The sequence below is a fragment of the Manis javanica genome, chromosome 2 (assembly GCF_040802235.1).
Source record: "Manis javanica isolate MJ-LG chromosome 2, MJ_LKY, whole genome shotgun sequence".
NCBI classification, from domain to species: Eukaryota; Metazoa; Chordata; class Mammalia; order Pholidota; family Manidae; genus Manis; species Manis javanica.
This window is the reverse complement of record NC_133157.1, coordinates 145,597,516-145,615,840: the sequence shown is the minus strand read 5'-3', so window position 1 is coordinate 145,615,840 and position 18,325 is coordinate 145,597,516. Positions and strand designations below refer to the sequence as shown.

The following is an 18,325-nucleotide window of genomic DNA, read 5'->3' as shown; positions in this document are numbered from 1 at the left end:
ACTTGGAACATTCTCCAGAATAGACCATATACTAGGCCACAAAAAGAGCCTCAGTAAATTCAAAAAGATTGACATTCTATCAACCAACATCTCACATCACAAAGGTATAAAACTAGAAATAAATTGTACAAAAAAGGAAAAAGGCTCATAAACACATGGAGGCTTAACAACATGCTCCGAAATAATCAATGGATCGATGAACAAACCAAATAGAGATCAAGCAGTAGATGGAAACAAATGAGAACAACAATACAAAGCCCCAACTTCTCTGGGATACAGCAAAAGCAGTCTTAAGAGGACAGTATATAGCAATCCAGGCATATTTAAAGAAGGAAGATCAATCCCAAATGAATAGTCTAAAGACACAATTATCAAAATTGGAAAAAGAAGAACAAATGAGGCCTAAAGTTGGCAGAAGGAGGGCCATAATAAAGACCAGAGAAGAAATAAATAAAATTGAGAAGAATAAAACAATAGAAAAAAATCAGTGAAACCAAGAGTAGGTTCTTTGAGAAAATAAACAAAATAGATAAGCCCCTAGCCAGACTTATTAAGAGAAAAAGAGAATCAACACACATCAACAGAATCAGAAACGAGAAAGGAAAAATCACAATGGACCCCACAGAAATACAAAGAATTATTAGAGAACACTATGAAAACCTATATGCTACCAAGCTAGAAAACCTAGAAGAAATGGACAACTTCCTAGAAAAATACAACCATCCAAGACTGACCAAGGAAGAAACACAAAATCTAAACACACCAATTACCGGCGAAGAAATTGAATCGGTAATCAAAAAACTACCCAAGAACAAAACTGCCGGGCCAGATGGATTTACTGCAAAGTTTTATCAGACATACAGAGAAGACATAATACCATTCTCCTTAAGTTTTCCAAAAAATAGAAGAAGAGGGAATACTTCCAGACACATTCTATGAAGCCAGCATCACCCTAATACCAAAACCAGGCAAAGACTCCACTAAAGAAGAAAAGTACTGACCAATATCACTGATGAACATAGATGCAAAAATACTCAACAAAATATTAGCAAACTGAATTCAAGAGGATCATATACCATGATCAAGTTGGATTCATCTCAGGGATGCAAGAATGGTACAACATTCAAAAATCCATCAACATCTTCCACCACATAAACAAAAAGGACAAAAATCACATGATCATCTCCATAGACACTGTAAAAGCATTTGAAAAAATTCAACATCCATTCATGATAAAAACTCTCAACAAAATGGGTATAGAGGGCAACTGCCTCAACATAATAAAGGCCATATATGATAAACCCACAGCCAACATCATACTGAACAGCGAGAAGCTGAAAGCTTTTCCTCTGAGATCAGAAACAAGACAGGGATGTGCACTCCCCCACTGTTATTCCACTTGTACTGGAGGTCCTAGCCATGGCAAATAGACAAAACAAAGAAATAAGGAATCTAGATTGGTAAAGAAGAAGTCAAACTGTCACTACTTGCAGATGACATGATGTTGTACATAAAATACCTGAAAGACTCCATTCCAAAACTACTAGAACTGATATCAGAATACAGCAAAGTTGCTGGATACAAAATTAGCACAAAGAAATCTGAGACCTTCCTATACAGTAACAATGAACTAATAGAAAGAGAAAACAGGAAAACAATTCCATTCACAATTGCATCAAAAAGAATAAAATTCCTAGGAATAAACCTAACCAAGGAAGTAAAAGACCTATAGCCTGAAAACTGCAAGGCATTCTTAAGAGAAATTAAAGAGGACACTAACAATGGAAACTCATTCCCATGCTCCAGCCTAGGAAATTATTATTGTCAAAATGGCCATCCAGCCTAAAGCAATCTACAGATTGAATGCAATCCCTATCAAATTACCAACAGCATTCTTCAACGAACTGGAACATATAGTTCTAAAATTCATATGGAACCACCAAAGATCCCGAATAGCCAAAGCAATGCTGACAAGCAAGAATAAAGTGGGAGGAATCTCGCTCCCCAACTTCAAGCTCTACTACAAAGTCACAGTAATCAAGACAATTTGGTACCAGCATAAGAACAGAGCCACAGCCCAGTGGAACAGAAAAGAGACTCCAAACATTAACCCAAACATATATGGTCCATTTATATATGATAAAGGAGTTACGGACATACAATGGGAAATGACAGCCTCTTCAACAGATGGTACTGGCAAAAATGGACAGCTACATGTAAGAAAATGAAACGGGGTCACTGTCTAACCTCATACACAAGAGTAAATTCGAAATGGATCAAAGACCTGAATGTAAGCCATGAAACCATAAAACTCTTAGAAAAAAACATAGGCAAAAATCTCATGGACATAAACATGAGTGACTCTTCATGAACGTATCTCCCTGGGCAAGGGAAACAAAAGAAAAATGTACAGGTGGGACTATATGAAGCTGAAAAGCTTCTGTACAACAAAGGACACCATCAATAGAACAAAAAGGTACCCTACAGTATGGGAGAATATATTCATAAATGACAGATCCGATAAAGGGATGACATCGAAATTATATAAATAGCTGATGCACCCCAACAAAAAAAAAAGCAAACAATCCAATTAAAAAATGGTCAGAGGAGTTGAACAAATAGTTTCCCAAAGAAGAAATTCAGATGGCCAACAGACACATGAAAAGATGCTCTACATCGCTACTCATCAGAGAAATACAAACGAAAACCACAATGAGATATCACCTCACACCAGTGAGGATTGCCGCCATCCAAAAGACAAACAGCAACAAATTTTGGTGAGGTTGTGGAGAAAGGGGAACCCTCCTACACTGCTGGTGGGAATGTAAATTAGTTCAACCATTGTGGAAAGCAGTATGGAGGTTCCTCAAGAAGCTCAAAATAGAAATATCATTTGACCCAGGAACTCCACCTCTAGGAATTTACCCTAAGAATGCAGCACTCCAGTTTGAAAAAGACAGATGCACCCCTATGTTTATCACAGCACTATTTACAATAGCCAAGAAATGGAAGCAACCTAGGTGTCCATCAGTAGATGAATGGATAAAGAAGATGTGGTACATATACACAATGGAATATTATTAAGCCATAAGAAGTAAACAAATCTTACCATTTGCAACAACATGAATGGAGCTAGAGGGTATTATGCTCAGAGAAATAAGCCAGGCGGAGAAAGACAAGTACCAAATGATTTCACTCATATGCAAGAAAAACTGAAGGAACAAAACAGCAGTAGAATCATAGAACCCAAGAACGGACTAACAGTTACCAAAGGGAAAGTGACTGGGGAGGATGGGTCAGAAGGGAGGGAGAAGGTGGGGAAAGAAGGAAGGGGGCCTTACAATTAGTGTGTATAATGTGTGTGGGGGCACAGGGAGGGCTGTACAACACAGGAAGACAAGTAGTGATTTTACAGCATCTTACTACGCTGATGGACAGTGAGTAATGGTGTATGTATGGGGGACTTGGTGAAGGGGGGAACCTAGTAAACATAATATTCCTCATGTAATTGTGGATTAATGATAAAATAAAAAACAATAACAAAAAAGGTTATGGACGAATACTGAGGATTAAAAACATAAAATATATAAATAAGTTCTGTAGAGAAATAAGCCTCTTATAGTTACAGGGGGGAAATAAAATGATCACATCGGTCTTTTAAAAAGACCACTCCCCAAGATGGTGTTGTGAGTAGAGCAGCAGAAATTTCCTCTGAAAACCATATATATTTTTGAAAACATAACAAATGCAACTATTCCTAAAAGAGAGACGAGAAGATACAGTACAACAGCCAGACTACATCAACATCTACGAGAACCCAGCGCCTTACGAAGGCCGCAGCCTGGCTGGACCCAGTAAGCCCCTCACCCCAGCTCCCACACGGGAGGAGAGGAGTCAGAGCAGGGACAGAGAGGGATCCCAGGACTGCAGCCCTAGTCATCCACACTGGGAGCACAGACACACAGTGGATGGTGTGCTGGATACTAGGAAAACAGCACAGTAAAACCTGCGAGTAGGTCCCCACAGCCGGCGACCCTGGGACAAAAGAAAAGTGAGTGCTTTTTGAAAGTTGGTAAAGGACAGGGGCGTCACTTCTGCATGGAAGTGTCCCACACAGCCCAGCAGTTGGGAATCCCAGGAAACTGAGGGCACCCTAATCCCCTGGGTGTGTATAATGTATGTGGATAGCTCTGAGGCCCCTCACGGTGATAAAAAGCCTCCTGCCCATTAACCCTCTGAGTGGCCCTGCTGTAGCAGGGCAGCGGCCTGAGACTGGCCATGCCAACAGCAACTACATGGAGCTTACTCCACAGCAGCCGGGCAAGAATGAGAGATCCCATCTGCATGCAACTGGCCAGCACAGTCTGCTACAGGTCACTGTTCTCATAGGAGAGGAAGGCCACAAATTAGCAAGAAGGGATGATCTCCCAGCTGACACACATGCCAATTCCCCACAACTACCTCTATCGCCATGAAAAGGCCGAAGAATTTGATCCAGACCAGAGTCACACAGACATCCCCCCCTGAGAGGGAACCTGGGGAGATAGACCTAACCAATCTTCCTGTAAAAGAATTCAAAGAAAAGGTCATAAACATACTGATGGAGATGCAGAGAAAAATGCAAGAGATAACTGACAAAGTACAGAGGGAGACTACAGAAATAAAACAATCTCTGGAAGGACTTAGATGCAGAACGGATGAGAAGCAAGAGGCCATTAATGGAGAAGAAACCAGAAAACAGGATGCATAGAAGCTGACACAGAGAGAGATGAAAGGATCTGCAGAAATAAAACAATATTAAGAGAATTGTGTGAACAATCCAAAAGGAACAATATCCACATTATAGGGGCAACAGAAGAAGGAGAGAAAAAGGGGTAGAAAGTGTATTTGAAGATAGAATTGCTGAAAACTTCCCCAAACTGGGGGAGGAAATAGTCGCTCAGACCACGGAAGCACACAGAACTCCCAACACAAGGGACCCAAGGAGAACAACGCAAAGACAATAATAATTAAAATGGCAAAGAACAAGGACAAGTACAGCATTTTAACGGCAGCTAGAGAGAGGAAAAAGGTCACGTACAAAGGAAAACCCATCAGGCAATCATCAGGCTATCATCAGAAACCTTACAGGCCAGAAGAGAATAGCATGATATATTTAATGCAATGAAAAAGAAGGGCCTTGAACCAAGAATACTATATCCAGCATGATTCATGATTATCATTTAAATATGAAGGAGGGATTAAACAATTCCCAGACAAGCAAAAGTTGAGGGAGTTTGCCTCCCACAAACCACCTCTACAGGGTATTTTAGAGGGACTGCTCTAGATGGGAGCACTCCTAAGGCTAAATAGATGTCACCAGAGAATATAAAATCACACCAAAGAAAGCAGACCAACCAAATACTAACTAAAGGCAAAAAATAAAATTAACTACTCACAAAAGCAGTCAAAGTAAACACAAAAGAGCACAGAATAAAGACCCAACATACAAAGAATGGAGGAGGAAGAATAAGAAGGGAGAGAAATACAGAAACATCAGACAGTGTTTATAATAGCCCAATAAGTATGTTAAGTTAGACAGTAACATAGTAAAGAAGCTAAACTTGAACCTTTGGTAACCACGAATCTAAAGTCTGCAATGGCAATAAGTACATATCTTTCAATAATCACTCTAAATGTAAATGGTCTGAATGTACCAATCAAAAGACACAGAGTAATAGAATGGATAAAAAAGTAAGACCCATCCATATGCTGCTTAAAAGAAACTCACCTCAAACCCAAAGACATGCACAGACTAAAAGTCAAGGGACAGAAAAAGATATTTCATGCAAACAACATGGAGAAAAAAACAGGTGTTGCAGTACTAGTATCAGAAAAAAATAGACTTCAAACAAAGAAAGTCACAAGAGATAAAGAAGGACATTATATAATGATAAAGGGATCAATCCAACAAGAGGATATAACCATTATAAATATATATGCACCCAATACAGGAGCAACAACATATGCAAAATGAATACTAACAGAATTAAAGGAGGAAATAGAATGCAATGCATTCATTTTAGGAGACTTCAGCGAACCACTCACTCTAAAGGACAGATCCACCAGACAGAAAATAAGTAAGGACACAGAGGCACTGAACAGCACACTAGAACAGATGGACCTAATAGATATCTACAGAACTCTACATCCAAAAGCAACAGGATACACATTCTTTTCAAGTGCACATGCAACATTCTCCAGAATAGACCACATAGTAGCCAACAAAAAGAACCTCGTAAATTCAAAAAGATTGAAATTCTACCAACCAACTTTTCAGACCACAAAGGTATAAAACTAGAAATAAATTTTACAAAAAAGCAAAAAGGCTCACAAACACATGGAGGCTTAACAGCATGCTCCTAAATAATCAATGGATCAATGACCAAATTAAAATAGAGATCAGGCAATATATGGAAACAAATGAGAACAACGACACTAAGCCCCAACTTCTGTGGGATGCAGCGAAAGCAGTCTTAAGAGGACAGTATATAGCAATCCAGGCACATATAAAAGGAAGATCAATCCCACATGAATAGTCTAAAGTCAAAATTATCAAAATCGGAAAAAGAAGAACAAATGAGGCCTGAAGTTGGCAGAAGGAGGGCCATAATAAAGACCAGAGAAGAAATAAATAAAATTGAGAAGAAAAAAACAACAGAAAAAATCAATGAAACCAAGAGCTGGTACTTTGAGAAAATATACAAAATAGATAAGCCCCTAGCCAGACTTATTAAGAGAAAAAGAGAATCAACACACATCAACAGAATCAGAAACGAGAAAGGAAAAATTACAATGGACCCCACAGAAATACAAAGAATTATTAAAGACTACTATGAAAACGTATATGCTACCAAGCTGGAAAACCTAGAAGAAAAGGACAACACCCGAGAAAAATACAACCATCCAAGACTGACCAAGGAAGAAACACAAAATCTAAACACACCAATTACCACCAAAGAAATTGAATTGGTAATCAAAAAATTACCCAAGAACAAAACCCCTGGGCCAGATGGATTTACCTCAGAGTTTTATCAGACATACAGAGAAGACATAATACCTATGATCCTTAAAGTTTTCCAAAGAGTAGAAGTGGAGGGAATACTCCCAAACTCATTCTATTAAGCCAACTTCACCTTAATACCAAAACCAGGCAAAGACCCCACTGAAAAAGAAAATTACAGACAAATATCCCTGATGAATGTAGATACAAAAATACTCAACAAAATATTAGCCAACCGATTTCAAAAATACATCAAAAGGACCATACACCATGACCGAGTGGGATTTATCCAAGGGATGCAAGGATGGTACAACATTCGAAAATCCATCAACATCATCCACCACATAAACAAAAAGAAAGACAAAAACCACATGATCATCTCCATAGATGCTGAAAAAGCATTTGACAAAATTCAACATCCATTCATGATAACAACTCTCAAGAAAATGGATATAGAGGGCAAGTACCTCAACATAATAAAGGCCATGTTTGATAAACCCACAGCCAACATCAGACTTAACAGCGAGAAGCTGAAAGCTTTTCCTCTGAGATCGGGTACAAAACAGGGATGTCCACTCTCCCCACTGTTATTCAACATAGTACTGGATGTCCTAGCCACGGTAATTAGACAAAACAGAGAAATACAAGGCATCCAGATTGTTAAAAAAGATGTCAAACTGTCACTATTTGCAGATGATATGATATTGTACATAAAAAACTCTGAGGACTCCAATCCAAAACGACGAGAACTGATATCTGAATAGAGCAAATTTGCAGGATACAAAATTAATACACAGAAATCTGTGGCTTTCCTATACACTAACAATGAACCAGAGAAAGAGAAATCAGGAAAACAATTCCATTCACAATAGCATCAAACAAAATAAAATACTTAGGAATAAACCTAACCAAGGAAGTGAAAGACCTATACCCTGAAAACTACAAGACACTCTTAAGAGAAATTAAAGAAGACACTAACAAATGGAAACTCATCCCATGCTATGGCTACGAAGAATTAATACAGTCAAAATGGCCACCCTGCCCAAAGCAATTCAATGCAATCCCTATCAAATTACCAACAGCATTCTTCAACGAACTGGAACAAATAGTTCTAAAATTCATATGGAACCACCAAAGACCCCCAAATAGCCAAAGCAATCCTGAGAAGGAAGAATAACATGGGGTGGATCTTGCTCCCCAACTTCAAGCTCTACTACAAAGCCACAGTAATCAAGACAGTTTGGTACTGCACAAGAACAGAGCCACAGACCAGTGGAACAGAAGAGAGACTCCAGACATTAACCCAAACATATATGGTCCATTAATATATGATAAAGGAGCCATGGACATACAATGAGGAAATGACAGCCTTTTCAACAGTTGGTGCTGGCAAAACTGGACAGCTACATGTAAGAGAATGAAACTGGATCACTGTCTAACCCCATACACAGAAGTAAATTTGAAATGGATCAAAGACCTGAATGCAAGTCATAAAAACATAAAACTCTTTAAAAAAACATAGGCAAAAATCTCATGGACATAAACATGAGCACTTCTGCATGAACATATCTCCCCGGGCACGGGAAACAAAAGCAAAAATGAACAAGTGGGACTATATCTGTCGCATGCCCTGTCCTCGCCGGCAAGAACAGCATGCAACAACAGCAGGATTCTTCTGCAGAAAGCTTTATTCTTCAGCTCTTTGTGAAACAAATGAGTTGGGCAGGACCCAGAGGGGAAGGAGAGGCTTGCTTATATAGTTCTCATGCTCTGACCTGGTTGGTGCGGCTCCATATGCCTTATTAGCATAACCATTTGGTGGGTCTCATTGGTCCTTATGCCAAGGCGCAATTAGCATGTAGTTTAGTGGTGTGGGATGATTTGTCATTAGGAAGTTCGGGGCCTTCCGGCTGCCCTGCATTGGGCGCTATTTTCTGAGCGCGGCTGCCAACATCTCCCCCTTTTTTGTCTAACAGAAGCTCAAGGCGGAACTTGCCAGCAGAGGTGGAGACAGAGGCCTGACCTCCATCATACTTCCTGATTCCCCCTTTTTGGAGAGGGGTTCTGGGCATCTACCCCTATGCAGTCAGGCATGCCTCTCAGAGGGGTCCAAGACCTCTTGCAGTGCTTTGCCTCGCATCCTCTGGCTGGCGTTGGGACCGCTTGGTACAAAGGGTTTGGACCCTTTTTCTCAACCCTCTTGCACCATGAGCTTCTTAAAGAAAGCTGTGATTAAGCATTGAGGTACTCGGGCCTGGTGCAGTGCCACATGGGCTCAGGGTGCAAGAGCTACCTCAAGCTAAAGCCGAGCTTCCTTCTTAAGCATGTTGAGCCACACTTGGGGAGAGGCGCCAACGTCTATTGCCATTAGGGCTTGAGCAAGGATCACCTTGTCCTGCTTATGTTGGTTGCGGAGTCTGCATAACAACCAGAGTAAGAGCATGAGACCTCCAAGCAGGAACACGCCCATCCCAGCCATGCCCGCCCACTCCTTGACGTGGGAGAGAGCTCTGAGGAACCAGGAAGAGAGTCCTTCCGCTACGGAGATATCTAGATGGGTGGAGTTGATGTGGATAATTTCTCGCCGCAGCTCTTCTAGTGTCCCATCGAAGTCTTGGGACCAGTTTCCTGAAAGATACTGGGACAGGTCTCGTGACAGATTAGCTGCCCATGTAAAATTTTTATATTGAATGCTAGTGATGCAGAGGGCACAATATTTCCGCTCACATCCCAATTGGGCCATTTGCCAGAGCACCTCAATTTGTTCCTCCACGAGATCTATGCGTTGATTGAGGATCATTATTCCTCCTTTCAGTTTGCCATCAAGTGTGGACTGTTGGTCCAGGGCAGAAGCTACTGAGGCTGCAAGGTTATTGAGCTCTGTAGCCGATTTGATGGAGGTGTCTAAAGCTATACCAGCGGCGGTGGCTGCGACCGCGGTCGCGGAGATCAGGAGCACTATGGCGGCTGTAACACCGAAATCCGCCTTTCTCGAAACAGAGTCATGGTGTTAGGGGCGTCTACGGGAACAGGGACCCAACGGGGGATGCGGACTACCAAAGCATTGGTAAAGTTACGCGCATCCCAACACTGAGACAGAAAGCAGGTTTCATTGGAGCAGGAGTCAAAGCTACTATTGGATAAGATAAACAGAAATGGGGGGTATACGCATACTGGAGAAGGTGGAAAAAGGGAATTAGGTGACTCTGGACCTGATTTTGCTGAACACGTGTAGTTCTCGTTGTTATGGGTCATGATCATGTTCCAGTGTGCGCGCATGTGGTTATTCTCGCACCAAAAGGTGATATTTTTTACACCGATTCCCCCACCCTGGAGGGCGGAAAAGGGGGAGAGGTCGGTACACGAGCCATTGGCTCCACACAGCATCCATTTATGGAAGGGGTTCATGCTCAGCTGCTGACGAAACTCGCCTTCGAGCACCTTTACTGGCCACCAAGCCTCATTGGCTGGCCGTCCCTCCATATCTGGGGAGATGGTAAACTCCTGCCTCTCAGTTGCCCACGTTACTACAGTTGACTGACAGTCAGTCCAGGGCCACAGCTCTCCCTCATAGTCGCCCACACAATGGGAGGCATATTTGGGTTGACGAGGCCTGTCGGTGGAATTGTTCCTGGGAGAGTGTACAAATGTGCCATTGATCCAGAGAACCATCTGGTGGATAGTCATGTTCTTATAGGGTGGGCTCCCTTCCTTATTAGGCCCTTCAAATTTAGCTGACATAACGGGGAGGCTACTGGCCTCTAGAATTATGTCACTGAACCATCCGTATTTCCTCCGTTTCAGGGAGATACAGCCAGCTAGATTCTGAGTGGTGAAGCATAATGACCCATTAGTTACGAAGGATCGGTTTTCTCCCAGGGGAGCTACTAGGGTGTTTTAACTAAGTAGGGCAAGTTCATACTAGCATTGGTAGTGAAAAAGCGCGGAAAAACGGCTGCATTGAAACGACAGGCATAGGCTTAGGAAAGGCAGACAGGATTCCCCATCTCAATACTCCCTGAGTCGGGGTCTCCAGTGTCAGGAGCAGGGTCAGGAGGTATAGCGAAGTCATCTCCTTTGTTTAGGACTTTCCTCGTTAGGTGCTCCGGGATCCAGAAGGGATTTTCTTCACCCTGGGGGAAAACACACACAGCTCCCCTGGATCTGATTATGATTGGATCCGGGCCCTTCCATTGGTTAGATAACACGTCCTTCCATTTTACTAGTTCTTGTGGGTCTTTTGGCCACTGATTATGGCGATCCGCTGCTGTATGGCCTTGAGCATCCAGATTCAAAAAATTTATAGTGAAAAGTGCTAGGGCTATGGCAGTTTTTGGTGTGGGGGGTATATCTTCAATTCCCCCTTTTTGTTTAAGTAAATAGGATTTGAGCGTGCAGTTCACGCGTTCCACAATCCCTTGACCCTGTGGGTTGTAGGGAAGGCCAGTGATATGTTTTATCCCCATGTGATGACAAAATTGAGCAAATTTTGTAGAGGTATAGGCTGGGCCATTGTCTGTTTTCAGAATCTGTGGTAACCCCCATGCGCTCCAAGCCTCAAGGCAGTGCTGGATGACATGGGAAGCTTTCTCTCCTGACAATGGGGAGGCAAAGATGACTCCTGAACAAGTATCCACAGATACATGTACATATTTCAGTTTCCCAAAAGACGAAATATGCGTCACATCCATTTGCCAAACTTGTAAAGGCCTAATACCTCTGGGGTTGATCCCAACATGAGGTGTGGGAAGGAAGCTGCAGCAATGTTGGCAGCTAAGGACAATGTTCCTAGCTTCGGCCCTGGTTATGCTAAACCGCTTGCGCAGTGTTTCGGCAGTGACATGAAATTGTGTATGGAATTTTGAAGCTGTGGTGATAGGGTCTAGCAGGGGAAAAGCTATATTTCTGGTTGCGAGGTCTGCCAGGTGGTTGCCTTGGGTCATAGGCCCGGGAAGGCCTGAATGTGCTCTGATATGAGTTATATACAAAGGAGATTGCCTATGAAGTAGTGCTGATTGTATCTGTTTGAACAAAGTGGCTACTGGGCTGGACGCTTTGATTAGCCCGGCCACTTCTAGAGATTTGACTGCATTAACTACATAACAGGAGTCAGACACAATATTTAAAGGTTCAGGAAAGATTTGTAGGACCTCTAAGACTATGCGACATTCCACTATTTGTGGAGTGTCAGGCGTGTAGCCTTTTGTCACAACTTTGCCATCATGGACATAGGCACCTGTGCCTGTCTTAGACCCGTCCGTGTAAACTGTTTTTCCATGAGGCAGCGGGGTTAGGCTAGTGACCCGAGGAAATACTAGGAGATGATTTTTGGCGAAGTTGATGAGGGGATGTTTAGGGAAATGATTATCAAAGGTTCCTGAGAAACTGTAAGCAAGTATGGCCCAATCATCGTTCATAGCACATAATACTTGTATCTGTTCTATGCTGTAAGGGGTTATAATTTTAGCTGGAGCCTCTCCGAAATGTGTCATGGAGGTTTTTACTCCTCTCAAAGCAAGTTTGGCCACGGCTGCCGGATAGTACTCTATTGTCCTAGCCTGAGAGGCTTGGGGATGGATCCAGATCAGTGGGCCGTGCTGCCATAAAACTGCTGTTGGCAGCTCCGGGGTGGGAAGCACACACAACTCAAAGGGTTCATTCGATTGCACTCTATTTAATTGTGCTGTCATCAAAGCCTGTTCTACTTTGCGAATGGCTTGTAATGCCTCAGGTGTGAGGGAGCGCGGTGACGTTAGTTGTGGGTCTCCTTCTAGGGTTTTAAATAGTGGAGTCAATTCAGTGGTGGGTATCTTTAAGTATGGGCGCAACCAATTAATATCCCCTAGGAGTTTTTGGAAGTCATTCAAATTTCACAATTGATTATGTCTTATCTCAAGCTTTTGGGGGCAAATTACATCTGTGTAAATGGTTGCTCCTAGGAATTTGCTAACACTAGATTTTTGGACCTTCTTGCTTGCTATATTCAGTCTCCAATTTTCTAGGGATCTAGTGAGATCTATATATGCTTCTTCTATTTCCGCTGGTTGTGGGGAGCAAAGAAGGATGTCATCCATGTAATGGATGATCTTTAGCGTGGGATAGGTCTTACGAATTGGGTCTAGCGCCCGCTGAACGTACAGTTGACATATGGTGGGGCTATTTGCCATTCCTTGAGGGAGGACCTTCCACTGAAATCTGGCATCGGGTTGTTCATGGTTAATAGCTGGCAAAGTAAAAGCAAATCTTTCCCTGTCCTTGGAGCTTAGAGGTATAGAAAAGAAACAATCTTTAATATCTATTATGAGCACTTTCCATTCTTTGGGTAAGGCAGAGAGGAGTGGCAGTCCCCGTTGTACGGGTCCAAGCATTCTCATTTGAGCATTTACTGCTCTCAGATCATGAAGCAACCTCCATGATCCTGACTTTTTCCTGATTACAAATATGGGTGTGTTCCATGGGGACACAGAGGGTTCTAGGTGTCCCACTTGGAGCTGCTCTTGCACTAAGCAATGAGCTGCTTCTAATTTTTCAGAGGATAGGGGCCACTGAGGAACCCATATGGCCTCCTCTGTGAGCCAAGGTATGGGCATGGCATCTTCAATGGCCCCTATGAAAAACCCAGGCCATGACGGTCATTCTTTACTTTGGGCAGGATGGGCTCTATGTGTCCCTGTTGGTGTTTCCCCAGCCCCTTGCCAGGGATGTATCCCATGTCCATCATCATGCCTTGGGCGGGGGTGGAGTATTCATTAATGAGTTTGAGGCCTAAGTCTCTCATGACATCCCTCCCCCATAAATTGACTGGTAGAGGGAGTACATAAGGGGTGACTGTACCCTCTTGTTCTTCAGGGGCTCGCCATTTCAATGGTTTGGCACTAATTGAAGGGCTTGACTCATATCCTAAACCTTGTAATGAATGTGAGGATTGGGTCACAGGCCACTTGGAGGGCCACCAGGTTGCAGAGATAATACTTTTATCTGCTCCAGTGTCTAGGATTCCCTCAAAGCTCTTTCCCTCTATTTGAAGAGTTAATTTTGGTCTGTCTGCTAAATCTAATACTATGAAGGCTGAATCCCAGTCAGAGGAGCCGAAGCCCCTTTCTCCCCTCTCCGTGTTGGTAGCAGGATAATTGGCGTGGAGACTAGGTAAAACTAAGAGCTGGGCTATGCAGTCTCCCGGGGATATAGGATAGATTCCTCTGGGAGCCGAACACATGATTTTTACTTGTCCTTCATAATCTTGATCTATAACTCCGGGATGAACTACCAGGCCTTTCAATGCAGCAGAAGAGCGCCCTAGGAGTAACCCAATGGTATTTGGTGGTAGGGGGCCTTTAAAGTCTGAAGGGATAGGCTGAACTCCCATCTGTGGAGTCAACACTATTCTGGTGGTGGCACGGATGTCCAATCCCGCGGAACCTGAAGTGGCTCTCCTTGGGGGGCCTGGTTGTTCCCGAATGACACTTGCGTGCTGGTTGCCCCATATATTTGCGGGCCCTGGTGACGGGGGCCCCTCTGGGCATTTTTTGGCAGTTCTAAGGGTTTCCCTTCTATATCTTTAATAGACCGGCACTCATTGGCCCAATGCCTGCCTTTCTTACACTTAGGGCACAACCCAGGGGTCTTTTGGGTTGTTTGTTCTGAAGCTGGGCTCCTACACTCTCTCTTTATATGTCCTAATTTCCCGCATTGAAAGCATTTGATACTTCTGTTAGTGATCCTGGCTTGTTTGTGGCTCTGTAATATGGCCGCGGCTAGGCCCGCATTGGTGAGTGGCCCTCCTATTTCTCTACAGGCTTTCAACCAGGCATGTATCCCTTTTTGTTTCCAGGGTGTTATCGCCTGTCTGCATTCCTTGGTACATTGTTCAAATACTAATTGCTCCACTAGGGGCATTGCTTGTTCCTGATCTCCAAATATTCTGCCTGCGGCCTCCATCATACGAGCGACAAAGTCAGAAAATGGCTCGCTCAGCCCCTGAATAATTTTTGTCAAATTGCCTGATACTTCTCCTTTGTTGGTGAGGGCTTTCCATGCCTTGGCGGCGCACGTGTTTATTTGTGCGTATACCTGTAAGGGGAAGGCGGTCTGGTTGGCTACCCACTGTCCTTGGCCCGTCAGCATATCATATGACCACGCAGGCTGTCCTTCGGCCGCGTTTGCGCGTGCCTGGGTCATGCTGATATCATGCCACAATGCCTTCCATTCTATGTATTGCCCCATACTAGAAAGGCATGCCTTAGTTACATATTGCCAGTCTGCGGGTGTCATGGCTGTCTCTGTTAATCTCTCAACTTGTGCTATGGTATAGTTAGCACTGACTCCATAAGCCCGAACGGATTCTGCTAACTCCTTAACTTGTTTATGGCTCAGGGGCTGGTGAGAGCGTACGCCATTATCCTCAAATACAGGAAACATTTGTCTACTTGCCTGAAGAGTATCTGGGTGGCAAAAGGAGAGTGCGCCACTCACGTAAGGTGGCGGGGCAACGGGCGTCGGGGGACACCCTGCTTTCATTTTTTCCTTGGTCCGCTTTTCAACTTTGCTGGTTCCCTTACTTCTGCACTCTGCGGTTTTATTCTCTTCCCCTTCCTCTGCGGACGTTAATTCCTCCTCAGATTCCCTATTGGAGAGTTGGAGGTCCCTCAACTCTTTCCAGGGGTATTTACTATTTTCTCCGAGGCGATCGTCACTCGCTTCTCGGGGCTCTTTCGCTTTTGCCCTAGGCGGGCTTTCTCCCTCACTCTGAGGTTTCTTTACCTTCGTTTTTGTGGCCTTTTTTTGGCCGCGCGCGCTCTCTGTTTCCCGTTCCGTTTCTGACATGCTCTCTTGGATATCTGTCAATGCTCTCTGACCTTCTTTTATTACCTTTTCACATCTCTCATCTTGCAGACAAGCTCTAATCAGTTTCCAGAGGGGCCTGGTGCCTCCCCTCAGGCTACCCTCCTCCTCCTCTCTATCAAGATCTTTCCCCAGTTTGTCCCAGCTCGGGATTGAGAGGGACCCTGAACAAATGAACCAGGGGGCCACACGGTCTATCTCCTTCACAAAAGATCCTAAGACTTTGCTGGAGACCTTCAAGTTTCGCTCTTTGAGAGCTGTCTGCAGCACCGTGACTAATGACGGTGCATTCCCCATGGTGCCTCCTTATTTACAGAGAACCATCAACCATCATCCTAAAAGGCAGGGGCCTCTCGGAACTTACCCCTCCGGGCTTTCTTCTGACCTGCAGTTCTGAATCCTCTCCAGATGTCTGAAGGGTCCTCCCTGTGCTGGTGATGTTCTGGTTCCCGGGATTCGGCACCACTTGTCGCGTGCCCTGTCCTCGCCGGCAAGAACAGCATGCAACAACAGCAGGATTCTTCTGCAGAAAGCTTTATTCTTCAGCTCTTTGTGAAACAAATGAGTTGGGCAGGACCCAGAGGGGAAGGAGAGGCTTGCTTATATAGTTCTCATGCTCTGACCTGGTTGGTGCGGCTCCATATGCCTTATTAGCATAACCATTTGGTGGGTCTCATTGGTCCTTATGCCAAGGCGCAATTAGCATGTAGTTTAGTGGTGTGGGATGATTTGTCATTAGGAAGTTCGGGGCCTTCCGGCTGCCCTCCATTGGGCGCTATTTTCTGAGCGCGGCTGCCAACAATATTAAGCTGAAAAGCTTCTGTACAGCAAAGGACATCATCAATAGAACAAAAAGGTACCATATAGTATGGGAGAATATATTCATAAATGACAGATCTGATAAAGGGTTGACATCCAAAATATATAAAGAGCTCACACACCTCAACAAACAAAAAGCAAATAATCAATTAAAAAATGGTCAGAGGAGCTGAATAGACAGTTCTCCAAAGAAGAAATTCAGATGGCCAACAGACACATGAAAAGATGCTCCACATCGCTAGTCATCAGAGAAATGGAAATTAAAACCACAATGAGATATCACCTCACACCAGTAAGAATTGCCACCATCCAAAAGACAAACAACAACAAATGTTGGCGAGGTTGTGGAGAAAGGGGAACCCTCCTACACTGCTGGTGGGAATGTAAATTAGTTCAACCATTGTGGAAAGCAATATGGAGGTTCCTCAAAAAGCTCAAAATAGAAATACCATTTGATGCAGGAATTCCACTTCTAGGACCAGTTTGAAAAAGACAGATGTACCCCTATGTTTATAGCAGCACTATTTACAATAGCCAAGAAATGGAAGCAACCTAAGTGTCCATCAGTAGATGAATGGATAAAGAAAATGTGGTACATATACACAATGGACTGTTATTCAGCCATAGGAAGAAAAGAAATCCTACCATTTGCAACAACATGGATGGAGCTAGAGGGTATTATGCTCAGTGAAATAAGCCAGGCGGAGAAAGACAAGTACCAAATGATTTCACTCATATGTGGAGTAAAAGAACAAAAAAAAATCTGAAGGAAAAAAACAGCAACAGAATCACAGAACCCAAGAATGGACTAACAGGTCACAAGGCAAAGGGACTGGGGAGGATGGGTGAGAAGGGAGGGATAAGGGTGGGGAAAAAGAAAGGGGGCCTTATGAGTACCATGTATAATGTTGGGGGGGCATAGGGAGGAATGTGCAATACAGAGAAGACAAGTAGTGATTCTACAGCATCTTACTAGGCTGATGGACAGTGACTGTAATAGGGTTTGTGGGGGGAACTTGGTGACGGGGTGTCTAGTAAACATAATGTTCTTCATGTAATTGTAGATTAATGATAAAATGAATAAAACAAAAAGAAAAGAAAAACATTCAAAATAAAAACTTTACCAAAATATATATATATATATCTGGAACAAAATACATTATATTTGTATGATATAAAGAGTATTCATAATGAAATAAAAAATTTCCAACATCAAAATTAGAAAAACAGTAAATATTTCTGTCAGTATTTACATTTGAATACAATGCATATCTTCATTACCTGGACCCTTTTATTTAAAATAATTATGAAATATTTACTTTCAAGCTTCAAACAGCATTTTAGGAAAATTATCTCCAACCTTCAGAATATTTCACGTTATAGGTATGCACTTTCAAGAACACATTAGATTGGGTATGTACAGAAAATCTGTTGCACTAAAATACTGCACTGAGTCAATTTTATTCAAGAGAATCCAGAAGTTTACCTTAGGGGCTAAAACTGCTAACTTTTCTGAGATCACATTTTAGCCAGAATACCCTTTATATCAAGAATTTAGAATGATAAAAGATTACTTAGTCCACCTCCTTCACTTTACAGATGAGAAAACATTCAGAGAGGTTA

The 18,325-nt window shown here is 43.0% G+C and overlaps 1 pseudogene; it reads left to right on the top strand.

The window, feature by feature from the left end:
- LOC140845665 (uncharacterized) overlaps positions 1-18,325 on the top strand; it is a 66,893-nt pseudogene that overhangs the window by 10,979 nt on the left and 37,589 nt on the right.